Genomic DNA, 13,683 nt, shown 5'->3' on the forward strand with positions numbered 1-13,683 from the left:
TACATTTCTTCTAGCAATGTACGAGACATCCACTTGCTTTGGGTCTGTGCCAGCTTGTGCTAATGTCAATATTTTTTAGTTTAGTGATTCTCATAGATGTGTCATGGGATCCCTCTACTGTTCAGTGACTTTAATTTGCATTTCTCTAGGGGTTAATGACCTTGAACATCTTTTCATGTGCTTACTTGCCATGCATCTCTGGTGAAGTGTCTGCTCAAGTCTTTTGCTCATATTCTAATTAAATTGTGTTTTATTGTGGTGAAATAAGCAAAACATAGCATTTCCTTTTTTAACCAGTTTTAAGTGTTCAGGTCAGTGGCATTCTATGCATTCACACCGTGGTTCAACTACCAGAACTTTTTTCCCAAAGGAAATTTTATGTCTATTAAATAATAACTCTCCCTCCTGTAGCAACCACCATTCTCTACTTTCTGTCTATAAACTGGACTACTCTGATAGAAGGACTGCTGATCCGGACTACTAATAGAAGTAGAATCATACAGTATTTGTACTTTTGTAACTGGCTTATTACACTTAGCATAATGTCTTCAAGGTTCATCATGCTGTAGCTTTTATCAGAATTTCATTCCTTCCTAAGGCTGAGGAATTCCTAAGGCATTCCATTGTAGGGATATGCCCCATTTTGTTTATCCATTCATCTATTGATGGTTTTATGGGTTGTTCCCACTTTTTGGATTTGTGAATAAGGCTGCTATCAACATTAATGTCCAAATAGCTGTTTGAGTCCGTGCTTTCAATTTTCTTGGGTCTCTACCTAGAAGTGGCATTGCTGGATCACATGTTATTTCTATGATTAATTTTTTGAGAGGACTCCTATGAGTCCTCTAGCATTGTTCTTTCTTAAGATTGTTTTGGCCCTTTGGGGGTCCTTTGAGATTCCATGTGTTTCCATTTCTCTTGGGGTAAAACTCTGGGTCATGGAGCAGGTGTAGTTCTGTTTTTCACAGCAGCTACACCATTTTACATTCCTACCAGCAGTGTGCAAGGGTTCCCATTTCTCCACATTCTCACCTCACTTTTTATTCTATTTTATTGATAATAGCCATCCTAATATATATGAAGTGGTGTTTATCATGGTTTTTGATTTGCCTTTCTCTAACGATTAGTGATATCAATCATCTTTTCTTGTGCTGTTTGGAGAAATGGTCATTCAAGTCGTCTGCCCTTTTCTTCAACTGAGTTGTTTGTTTTTTGCTGTTGAGTTGTAGGGGCTCTGTATTTATTTTAGATATTAATCCCTTATCAGATATGGGGTTTGCAAATATTTTCTCCCAATCCTTGGGTTGCCTTTTCCACTCTGTTGATAGTGTCCTTTCTTGCATGAAAGTTTTTAATTTTGGTGAAGTCCAATTCATCTTTTTCTGTGGTTACCAGTGCTTTTGGTATTATATCTGTGAGAGGTTCAAAAAAAGGCAAAGTAAAATCAATTAATTGTTGAAGTGGTAATTAGTAAAAATTTATTGTGCACGTACCAAAAAGACAGTTTGCAAACCAGGATCACTCAAGGCAGAACATGACATCAGGCACAGGGGCATTTGTCATAAAGCAGCTTATATAGTGAGAAAGCAGAGACAGTTTATTCTTCACAATGATTGGTTACAACATTATAATTACCAGTGGTTACCTACTATCAACCTTGGGAAACAGTTAAAGTTTTGCTTTATCATTTCCAGAGGCACAAGCAAGATGATCCGATCAAGTTAGCCTTGCAAAATAAGCTAAATTAAGTGTGGTTTGTATGACTAAACTGGTTTTGTTTGCTCAGGGAATTTTCAAGTTGTTCTGTTTGTTTCTGATTTCAACATATATAAAGAAATCATCTCTAAATCCAATGTCATGAAGTTTTCCTCCTATATTTTCTTCTAAGAGTTTTATAGTTTCAGCTCTGTTTAGGTCTTTGATCCATTTTGAGTTAATTTTTGTATATGGTGTAAAGTAAGGGTTCAATTTCATTCTTTGGCATGTAGATATCCAATTTACCCAGTACCATTTGTTGAAAAGATTATCCTTTCCCTATTGACTTGTTGAGGATTATTTGACCATATATGGGAGAGTTTATTTCTGAGCTTTCTAGTTTATTTCACTTGTCTCCAGATCTATCTTTAATCCAGTACCAAACCATTTTGATTACTGTAGCTTTGTAGTGAGTTTTGAAATCAGCTCTTGTGAGTCCTCCAGCATTGTTCTTCTTTTTCAAGATTGTTTTGGCCCTTTGGGGGTCCTTTGAGATTCCATGTGTTTCCATTTCTCTTGGGGTAAAACTCTGGGTCATGGAGCAGGTGTATGTTTATCTTGACAAGACATTGCCAAACAGTTCTCAAAAGTGGTTGGTACCATTTTGTACTCCTCCCACCAGAGTGAGCAAGTTCAGTTCCTCCAAATCTTTACCAATGTTTGTTGATATCAATTTTTAAAGCTTTACTATTTTGGTAGGTGTGTATTTATATCTCATGTGGCTTTAACTTTTATTTCCTTGATGACCAACAATGTTGAGCATCTTTCTGTATGTATATTGTCTGTCAGCCTCTTTTTACAAGATGATCACAACAGAACTCAAACTTCCCATGGAAAGTCCCAGGGAATGAAACTTTCCCTCTGTCACCTTCAGCAAGAAGCAGAGAAAACATACTTTGTCTCTAGGAACTAGTCATTATTATTATTTTATGAACAGTAATGCCTCCAGTTTCTATGATATCTTATAAACACATTTTTATGAAAATGATCTTATCTTTCCTCACAGCTTACAGAAAGATATAGTGGGAAGCCTTATACGGAAATATAATATGTGAGTGAATATTGGATAAAGGTTTTAAAAAAGCAGGAATAGCAAAGAACCCAGAGGTACCCACATAGCCACCAGTTGAGAACCGGTTTAGTGAAGCACATTACATCTCCGTGGAATGCGATTCTTCTATTAGAAGAAATACGGGAAAGAAGCAGACCCACATCTACTGATAAACATATGTATCATATGTAACTTATTGGAAAGAAACTCCAAGCACGGTAAGATATGAAATGCAAAAAATGAAATCCGATTTGTTCAAATAAAATGTGAGAATAAATATGTATAACTATAAAGAAGTGTTTTAAGAGAATTTATAAGAAATTGTGAATAGAGACTATGTGGGGTAGTGGTAGCATGTGACTAATAGAATGTTTTGCTTTTCTTTTTATACCTTTTATATAATTGGAATTTTTAATAATGAAAAAATAAACAAAAATTACGAGCCAAATAGTATACAGGGAAAAATCTTTGCTGTAAATACAGCAATATATTTATATAAATATGTAATATATAAAGAATTCCTAAAGAGTGATGAGAGAACACTGAAACCCCAATGGAAAAAAAATCCTACAAAAATGCTCAATGGGTAAAGACATGAATAGGTACTTCACAAAGGAGTAGAAAAACTAGGAAACATGAAATATATCTGACTTCACTAATACCCAAAGGAATAGAAATCAAAGCATTTCTTGGCCTTTGATTTTATGAGACCCCAATTCTTGGCACTTCAGATTATATTAAATATTTAACAAAGTATATCCAGTACTGGTAGGGGTTCAGAGAAAGGACACTCAGACATAGTGTTAATTATTCTAATGTTTTGGGAAGCAGTTTGTTAGATATCAGGGACCTTCAAATAAATATATTAATATATTTAAGTGTAATAATTATATAAAAATAAGTTTAGATATGTTAGTATGTAAGCCTATTATATATAAATATATGTAATAAAAATACTACTTATAAATACATGTTTATATATATATTTTATATATATATAATTTTGCTTAGTTATTCTACTTATAGGGATTTATCTTAATCTTGGTTGCTTCTGATTAATTTATATAAAAAGATTCATGTAATACTGAACATTTTTCAACTGCTTAAATGTCTGGGAAAATTCTTGGCTTTATTAGGATATAGCAGACATTGAAATATTGCATAACTAAAATATAATTTTCAAAGTATATTAAATGTGCAAAAATGTTTATTATATATTATTTTTATATATTATAGAATATATAATATAGTAAGGGGAAAAATTATAATATTAAGTGAAAAAAATCAGAATAAGTGTTCCTCCTCTTCTATTTTCTGGAAGAGATTGTGTGGAACTGGTTTTATTTCTTCTTTAAACGTTTGATAGAATTTGTAACCAAAGTCATCTGGAGATGTCTTTTTTGAGGAGGTTTTGACTAGAAATTCCGTTTATTTAATAAACAGGGTTCTTTAAGTTATGTGTTCCCGGGAGAATTGTGGTTGGTTGTATTTTTCGAGGACTAGGTCCATTTCATCTCAGTTACATTTATATATATTGATTTGTTCACCTTTTAAAGATTCATGTTTAAAGTCTATGGGGTCTTTAGTGATATCCCCTTTTTCATTCCTGAAATTAGTGACCTGTGTCTTTTCTCTTTATTTCTTTGCCGAGCTAGAGTGTTATTTAAAATGTCCGCAGGTGATCCAGGAGGTAGGTTCCCTTTCAGGTGTCAAGGGGCCTGCTGTGGGGTGTGGTTCCAGCCCCCTGAGTTGAAAGCGTTTGTAGGGCTATTCCCCTCAGCGCACGTGGGTGCCACCTAGTGGTCAGTCAGGGGCCTGGGCTGTTGTGCTACCTTGTATCTCAGTTAGCCAAGTCTGGTACGGTGTGTAGGGTCAGATCGGCCTGTGCAGGCTCAGTGGGCTGAGCCCAGGAGTTCATACGCAGCTTTCTGGGATGTCTCTCTTGGTCTCACTCATCGCTAGGGTCTCCCTAATATTTTCTGACGCCCTTGAGTCTCCGCTCCCAGTCTCCCATCCGGATGATAGGTGTGTGAGCAAGCTAGGGCTGCCATCACAAAATACTGTAGCCGAGGGGGCTTCAACCACAGAAATGCATTTCCTCAGTTCTGGAGGCTGAAGTCCACGACCAGGGTTCTTGCAGGGCCGGTTCCCTACGAAGCCTCTCGTTAATTTCTTGCTGTGACCTTACGTGGTCTTGCCTCTGTGCGTGCACATGTTTGTGTCCTAATCCCCTCTTCTCATAAGGACATCGGCCAAATTGGATTAGGGCCCCCTGATGACCTCATTTCACCTTACTTACCTCTTTAAAGGCCGTCTCCAAATAGTCATCTTCTGAGGTACTGGGGTTTCGGACTTTACTCTGAATCTGAGGGGACACAATTCAGCTCCTCTCAGCGGCCCTTTAGTTTCCCTGCTCTGTGCTGTACTTCCCACCACTGTGTCTGCATCCGGGACCAAGGGAGGACTGGGCAGAAATAAAGCGATGGGACTCTCTCCACGCTCTGGGAACCACAGCCCCTCTGGGTGGCTTTCTCCGTCCTCAGGGTTTTAATCACCTGCCTACCCTACCCGCCGCTGCCGCCAGCATTGCGGGTGGGCTGGGGCAGGGGCAGGGGAGGACAGAAAGAAGCAGAGCAAAACCCCAAATGGGACATTCCGCCACCTCCCACTCCCCAAACACTACACACACCTCAGGTCACAAGAGGGCTTCTCCTGGTGTTCTTTCTGGCCGCACCTGACGAATACTTCTGGGTATGGGGCAGCTTTCCTTTGAGACCAGGCTGAACTGGAAAGAAAAAAAAACGTGAACTGCTACCAGTTAGGTGGACTTCTGGGTTCTGGTCTCTTTCACTGATTCACCCACCACCGTTTGCTTCTCAGCAAATGGTTATTAAAAGGATTCGTAACTGCAGGCAGTGTGGTGTCTAGGGTGGCGTGTGTTTAATCTCCCTGAAGTACAGCATTGGAACGCCATCCTTAACTTCAATGTTAGATTTCAAGATACACATACCGCCCCGTGCTTTGTTTCTTTTCCATTAGGAATGTGTTTTGGAGGACTTTGCACTTCAGTGCAAATCAGTTTCCCCCTTCACCGTTCACAGCCGTGTAGTGTTCCAGAGTGTGGCTGTATCATAATTCATTTAACTGATGCCCTATTTCATCATGCCCTAGGCCTGTAGTCTTTACTGTTACAAATGTGGTGTGCACCTATGCCTTGCACACTCATGTAACCATCTGTGAATAATTTCTAGAGGAAGAATTTCAAGGTCAAAGAAACTATGTTCTTAACTTGTGTTCAGTAGTGTCATACTGATTTCCAAATTTCCCTCTCCACAAGCAGTGTCTGAAAGCACCTATTTCCCCACACTCCCGCCAACTGTGCACGTTCCCACCCTGAGATCTGTACCACACTTCCACAGGCAGGTGCAAGCATCCCAGTCTTGCCACTTCCGAGCTGTGTGATCTCATGCTCAATACTGATAGCATCTGTTCCTCAGCTCTCTGACCTATTTGGGCTGCTATAACAAAACACCATAGACTGGGTAGCTTATAAACAGCAGACATTTGTTTGGAGTTCCGGAGGCTGGGAAGTCCAAAGATTAAGGTGCCAGAAGAATCGGTGTCTGGTGAGAGCCGGCTTCCTAGTTTGTAATCTGCAGTTGTCCCAGTGCCTTCATGTGGCAGATGGGGAGAGGGGGCACTCTGGGGTCTCTCTTTTAAGGTACTAATCCCATTGGTGAGGACCTCATCTCCCAATGGCCCCACCTCCAATACCATCACACTGGGGATTAGGTTTCAACATATGGATTTTTTGGTATTCAAATGGGGATAATAGCAGTACCTACCTCCTAGAGCTACTAGGAGGGTTAAATGAGTTAATGTTTGTAAAACTGCTTAGGATGGTGTTTGCCACATAGTAAGTGTCATTTAAATGTTACTGAGTTTTTTAGACTTAAGATCTTCCAGGAGGAACTCACCAGAAGGGGAAAGCTCTGGCCAGGGAGCAATGCCTACCTTGTAGAGGGGTTGAGACAATACAGTTAAATGCAATAATGTATCAAGAGTATTTTGCACAGTGCACAGGACACAGTAAATGCCCCATGAATGCTAAACGTTATTCTTGTCGGGGTTTTACTCGTTGGCTTGGCGGGTCTTTCCATAGTGAGTGAACTGGTACCCAGACCTAATGCATCCGGGTCCCTGCAACCCTACAAAAAGGGGCCTCTTCTCCTCTAGAAATGTCAGGCCCTGAGGAACAGCCTCCTGGCACTGGAGAAGCACACGTGGCTTTCAGGGACCTGCTTTCGCGGCTGCCCAGTGTGGCAGCAGCAGGGCCAGGACAGCTGAAAACCGGGGCCTTTGTGGGGCAGGTGAGTTCCCCTATCCCCGGGGTCTGGAGTAAGACTCTGGATTCATGGGCAGTTGGCAAGGAGGCTTGAGGCCCCAGAGTTACGTTGGTCATGGCTAACAGAGCAGGTGGTGACTCGACTGGTTACCTAGAAAATAAGAGATGGGACTTTTGGCCCATGGCTGGGGAAACGGCTAGTCTGGTCAAATGTAACTCAGTCTGTGGCAAAAACCAAGTAGTTGGAAATGTTAACTAGGCCTCTAAATAAGTTAAACAATTTATCATACCATCTATGTATTATATATATATGATGTACATAATGTGTAGTACATGTGTTATATATGTTGTGTATGTGTGTGTGGAGAGAGAGACCTAGTTAGCATAGAATTTTTAACTACTTGGTTTATATCACATACTGAATTGTATTTTACATTTATGTTATTTCCAATAACACACCTAGTTCACATGAATATATATTATTTATAGATACATTAATATATGAGTACTATATTGCATCTATGTATATTATTAATTACATATATGATCTATATATTTAGAGACTCAGTTCGTATCTCTGTTCTTTACCACATTCTGAATTATATTTATGGTACATTTGCTGATATCAGAAAATAGTAAACCTTATTACAAGACAGTCTGTGGAAAAAGGTGGGCATGTGCCTACATGGAGCAGCCCAGAAGGTTCTGTACCGTGGCATCTGGGGGCCTCTTTCCCGCTCTGCTTCTAACAGGGTGACTGGAGCGCTGTCACTTCCTACAGGGTTACTATCCCTCCTGCCCTGGGTCCACCAGGAGCCTTTGAGAATAGAGAGAGGTGTGGAAAAGTAGAAAGAGGGCTGGAGTGGGAAAAGGCCCAGATGCCAGGACAGTCTGGGGGCCCCCTTGGTACCTGGCCAGCTCTGAGTCACTAAGCATTCTGGAGCCCTGTTCACAGCTCCAAAACAGCCCTGTCCTGTCTGCTGCCTACCTAGGGTGAAATCAAAGGCAATGCGTTGACTGTGGAACCTAAAAGCAAATGAAGAGAAATCTGGGAATGACCATAGTTGCATTCACTGAGCAGGTACCCTGTGCCTGGCACTGTGCCAGGTAGTTTACATACATCTCATTTCATTTAATCCTCCCCCACAACTGCTCTCGTGTGTGTATTATTACTAATTTATTTGGATGGACTCTATATACACAGTGCAACATTCAAAGGTATAAAATTTTATAGTGAAATGTGGGTCTGTCATCAAATAATCGAGGCAAATTAATGCAAAAATAAAGCGAATATGGCAATGGCAGCAGTTGTGGGATCCCTAAGTGGTATGTGGGGATTCATTGCAGTTTCCTTTCAAGTTTTCTATATGTGTGAAAGCTTTTCATAATCAGTTTGGGAAGAAGGAAAGTGAGAAAAGTGAGTCTCCTCCCATCCCCACCTCCCTAATGATGTCCCCATTCCAGGAGGCGGGCACCTTCCTAGTTCCCTGCTTCTTCCAGAGATACTGGGATTTTTTTGGGTGTGTGTGTGTGTGCACGCACACACATCGGACCATTAGGTTATTTCTGGTACTGCACAGATAGGATTTAGCTTTGGGAAGCTTTAGAGGTGTATCTGTTAAGGAAGGTCACCCAGAATTCCCAGTCTCTTTCCCAGGTGTCAGTGTTTGTTCCCAAGACTTACCGCTGGAGGGCGCCCTCTCCACTGACTGGCATCCGCGACCAGCAGAGGGTGCAGAAACTCCCTTTGGGGCCGCTGTCACGTGACTCATGCAAGTGGGGCCTCCAAAAGTGTAAATACGTCTGTTCTCTGGCCTTAGCCACATTTTTTGTGGGTTGCAAAATGCAGACTCAGTGCCCACATTTTGGCTTCACAGCAGCAAAGGCTGAAAGAGGGAAAGGTTGCTCAGAAAACTTCACCCACACGCTGTACCCTGAACTTTTAAAGGATGGATGAAACTCCCCATTTCCAGGCACTTCGTAGCATCCCAAACATGGTGAGTGTGATTAATTGACTAGATTAATTTTTTTTTTTAACTAAAAGTCTGTTTAATGCATTTAGACCCCGTTTTATAACACAGGTTGGAAGATGTCTCTGAATTAACACCAGGCTTATTCTAGGTGTAGTTGTTATACTTAGGGGGATAAGATTTCACCACATTATCTCTGAATCTGTGAAGAAATGAGCTGTTATAACAGTGAATGTATAACTTAAAAAAAAGTACGTCATTATGCTTCAGAAGACTGGAGACTGTTGAGATTGGGGTTGATTAATGATTGTGCATTGAGTCCCCTATACAGAATTTTATTGTTGTTAACCACCATTTGATCAATAAATATGAGAGATCCCTCTCAAAAAAAAAAAAAGTACATCAACACCAGTAGTTAAATAAATAGCTTAATCAGATAGAAAAGTTTTAATGTTGAATATGTAGAGTAACTTGAACTAGACTCAGAGCATTTGCCATTAAGAATGCGTATATAGGGACTCTGGTGTCCCCTCCTGGCATGAGCCGGGAGCTCTGTCCTTTCACTTTATCTCTAAATAAAAGCTTGTACCTCGCTCTCCTACCTTGACTGTTTGTGAAGCTCGTTCTTCGGCTCTGCAAACAAGAACCCTGACATCATCTTTGGGGGCTCATCCGGGATAACTTCGGAGGTGAGTATCGGCATCCGAGCCTGCCTTTTCTCTCACTGTCCTTATAGAAGAAAGCTGTCTGTGGCACAGAACATCGGGCGCTTGTCAGCCACTTAAATGGAACTAGCCTGGTTGCCGATCTCAAAGTCTCAAGCGACTGGTTCCCCTGCGTCTCCCTCAGTGGATCCCCTGTCTCCCTTGGGAGCCGGGAATGTCAGCTGAGTGGAGGCCAGGGCTCGCTTTCGGAGGCCTCTCCTTGGATGCCAGGGACTGAGGAAGGCTGTGGGCACCTGTGAGAGTCTAGGCTGAGGCTGCACTTCAGCGGCTTCTCAAAGGCCCCCGTGTCTGGAATCAGACCCCGACAGCCCAATTGAGTATCCGTGAGGAGCGTCTCTCTCTGCCTCTGACTCCCAGCCTGCTTCTTCAGGCCGCCCTGGCCTCAGTGAGGCAGGGGGCATTCTAACTCCCTTCTAACTTCATCAGTCTCACGGAACCCGATGCTCACCACCACAAGGTAGGAGATCCACGCTCCGCTCTTATTCCTAACTAAGTGCTGTACTTTTATCTCATAAAAATGTGTCTGGGCACCCGTTAGCCACTTAAAAGATGATCAGCGTCGGCTACCAGTCTTAAGTCTCGGGTGAAAGGTTTCCCGGTGTCTGCTGCTCCTTGATCCCCCTCCTCCAGATGGATGGGAATGTCGGGGAGTGGCTGAGCCGATTTCCTACTTTCTTCTAATCTGCGGACTCTGAGGGCAGACCGGACTAGTAGACAGTGATCCTTGGATCTCGGCTCTGGCTGATTGATCCGATGGCGCTGAGTGAACCTCTGGCTAGGCTGCTGCCTATGCGAGAGTTGCAGATGACCCCTGACCTCTTGTCTCAGCGATCAGATTTGTTATAGTGGGTGACTGGCAAGATAATTTCCAGGCAGTGGTAGAAACTGGTGTTTGAGAGTGTAGGGCCGCCCCCCCCCCCATATGTCCGTGGCAGCCCCTGAATTTTATTTCTGGCCTTAGCAAAAAGCTCCCTTGCTCTCCATTCAAAGCAGTCCTCTTAGGCCTGCACCACTTTCTCCTGTGTAATGTAAATGATGTCTGTAAAGTAATCAAGCTGAAACGTGAGACCAACATGCAAATGGCTCTATTCTGTTGATCTCCTTTCCTTAGGGGCAGTCGTCCTGGGGCTAGGCATTTCCTTTTCTGCAGCCCCGGGAAAGCAAAACAGGCTTGTGACTTAGATCAGAGCTCTGGCAGCAAGAAGTCACACAGTCCCTGCACTTATCAGACAGGCAGGGAGTGCTCAAGGGAAGCTCGTGCAGAGAAAACTAGGGAAACTCCCAAAAGGTGTAAGTAGGAGCCCACTGGTAAGGTCCCACTAAATCCAGAGCTCCGAGGCGACTCTTGCTTAGTGGGAAGGCAAGAGGGGAATCAAGGCAAGGTGCAGGCCACGCTGGTAAGGAGTGGTTAAATCCAGTAAGCCTGGCAGAGGGGGTGATTGACCACTGTCACCTAGGCTCCAAGGCGAGGAGATGCCCTCACAGAGAGAGAGGCTGACCAGGTGCTGGATACCCGTCTTTCTCTCTCTCTCTCTTTCAGATGGGAGCATCCTCTTCAAGGTTAAAGCCAGACACGCCTCTGGCATGCATTCTAAAGAACTGGGAGCAATTTTGATCCCAGACCCTGAAAAAAGTGCTTTATCTTCTGCACCCAAGCCTGGCCTCCATACAAAGTCTCTGATTGGAGAGGCTTGGCCCCTGAGAGAAGTACATAATAAAGTTATGCAGCTATATTTATTTTAATGCCAGGAAGGAAAATAATCAACAGTCTCGTAGACTATAATGTGGAACTAGTTTTCTAAATTATTTTGGTGGAAATCTATTCTACTTATTGGGTTCATTATCTTCAAAAATTGAGAGGTTTTTAAACTAGACTCCCTGAAACAGAAGAAATTTATCTTCTGTTATACAGCCTGGCTTTAAATGACTGGAGCTAGAATTGTACTTGCATTTCATTTCCAGCCACCTGGAGATACACAGTCCCTATGAGGTCAGAGCCTTCATCTGCCCTGTTAGTCTGGGGCCCTCTAAACCTTAAGCCAGTTATATAAAGTGCTCGCCTGTAGGTTGTATTTTTGAAAACTGAGATACTTTCAGTCAAATGAGCTAAAAGGAAAGGCAATTGGATATCAGTAACTCAAGTCTCTGTGTCATTTTATCTGTCTGTGTATATGTTCTTTTTATGAAGAATGTTGCTAACTGTAGTCATTATGTCTTAGTCTGTATGTTCGTGTGTCTAAGCGTGTAGATGAAAGATTTTTCTACCTCCGGATGGTATTAATGGAATTGATTTAAAGACAAGCGCTTGTGAAAATTGGGCATTCTAAAACTTCCACAGAATTCTAATGGAAAATATTAAGCATTAATGCTAATTTAAGTTGAACTGAAACTGACATGTCCTTATAGTTATCAACTGCCTAAGTTTACCTAAAGTCATTTAAGTTGATGTTATCTGCTAAATCTTTCAAGAATAAAATGCTTAGAGGCTTGACTTTGTCTAATATTCAGTAAAGGTTTTGTAAGTAGTCTGGCATAGTTGTTAAGAATGAGTAAACTAAATGTAGCAAGTGAACTTCTTAATAATAATTGTGTGTTACAGTATGTATACCTACCACAGCCTGAGAGTCTTTGTGGTAACCTAAAACCTTAAAGTTTTGCTAAGTTAAGAAGATATACTTTGTGTTTAGTGAGAAATTGTGTTGTAAAGCTCATGGTTACAAAAATTATAAAATGTTCATAAATTTGTCAATCTAAAGAATGCTAGTGTAACAGTTTACAATAGCCTGCTTCTCAGTGTTCACTGAAAATTAAGGTACCTAATGGTTTGAAGTTCTAATTAAAACTACTTAAAGTAATAAGGAAAACATTTCTGCATGCTAAAGAATGTATATTTTGATAATAGAAAGTAACTTTGTTCTAAAGTACAACTGTTTATTTAGAGGGAGAACTCTAAATAAAAAGAAGGTTGTAGAAAGTTTTAGAAGGATTTAATATGGTCATGCTATATAAAATTAAAGCAAATGAGTCTCGGTATCAAGTACACAGCAAAATTATAATTTTATTTTCAGTTAAAAAGACAGTTTTCTTAACTGTTAGTCTGCTCTTAATATTGAAAGATTGCAAAGGGTTCTCTGTTTTATCAAAGCAGTTTCTCATGCTTAAAGTCTCAGTGAGTTGTTGGAATATTTAAGAAAATGAGATCTTAATATTAAAAAGACTAAAAGCTGAACTTTGCTAACAACTGTGTAACCTTCTTTATTTGCCTTTGAGGTATTTTGTTGTCATTCTGGTTAAATGGATAAGTATTGCTTCATGGCAATCTATAATCCTATTTAAGCAAGTGCCAAAAAAAAATCAAATTCAAAAAGGTACTTTTACCTCTAGTTAACTCTGATATTTTCCAGAGGACCCCTGGAACATGTTAGAGGAACTTTTTTCTCATTGGAGAAAGTATTTGGCTAATTTGGCTTATTTATCTGATATATAATTACCTGCTTAATCACCTGCAAAGCATTGTCAAAGGGAATGATGCTAAACTTTGTAACTGAATGTTTTGTGTTACAGAAATATCTGAATTTCCTTCTGTCAACTGTCTTACAGTAAGCTCTCATCAGATCTTTAATCATTGTCATTTGTAAGTCTTTTCTCATTCCTAGTCACTGTTTTATTACTCCTAAACTAGTAAAGAACTAGATTTCAGCAGAACAGGTATTTGTTACATAGGATTAAGTAAACTAAGGAAGATGATTTTGTGACTTTTTGTTTCAAATGTTGCTGATAAAGTGTTTTAAGCTTTTTCTCTTAAGCTGACTGACAACAGTTTCGTAAATGACAATA

At 40.8% G+C, this 13,683-nt stretch overlaps 1 long non-coding RNA gene across 3 annotated transcripts in view; it reads left to right on the forward strand.

The window, feature by feature from the left end:
- The window catches only part of LOC108394912 (uncharacterized), a 28,792-nt gene that overhangs the window by 2,678 nt on the left and 12,431 nt on the right, over positions 1-13,683 (forward strand). Inside the window, exons 2-4 of one of the 3 annotated variants that reach the window (XR_012128918.1) lie at positions 9,029-9,148; positions 9,858-10,303; positions 13,411-13,445. The exons of 1 other annotated variant lie outside the window; for it this stretch is intronic. This is a non-coding gene — a long non-coding RNA (uncharacterized lncRNA). The remainder of the gene's footprint in view (positions 1-9,028; positions 9,149-9,857; positions 10,304-13,410; positions 13,446-13,683) is intronic. One more of the 3 variants, XR_005061580.2, reaches the window with a different exon arrangement.

The sequence above is a fragment of the Manis javanica genome, chromosome 3, assembly GCF_040802235.1.
Source record: "Manis javanica isolate MJ-LG chromosome 3, MJ_LKY, whole genome shotgun sequence".
In the NCBI taxonomy this organism is placed as follows: Eukaryota; Metazoa; Chordata; class Mammalia; order Pholidota; family Manidae; genus Manis; species Manis javanica.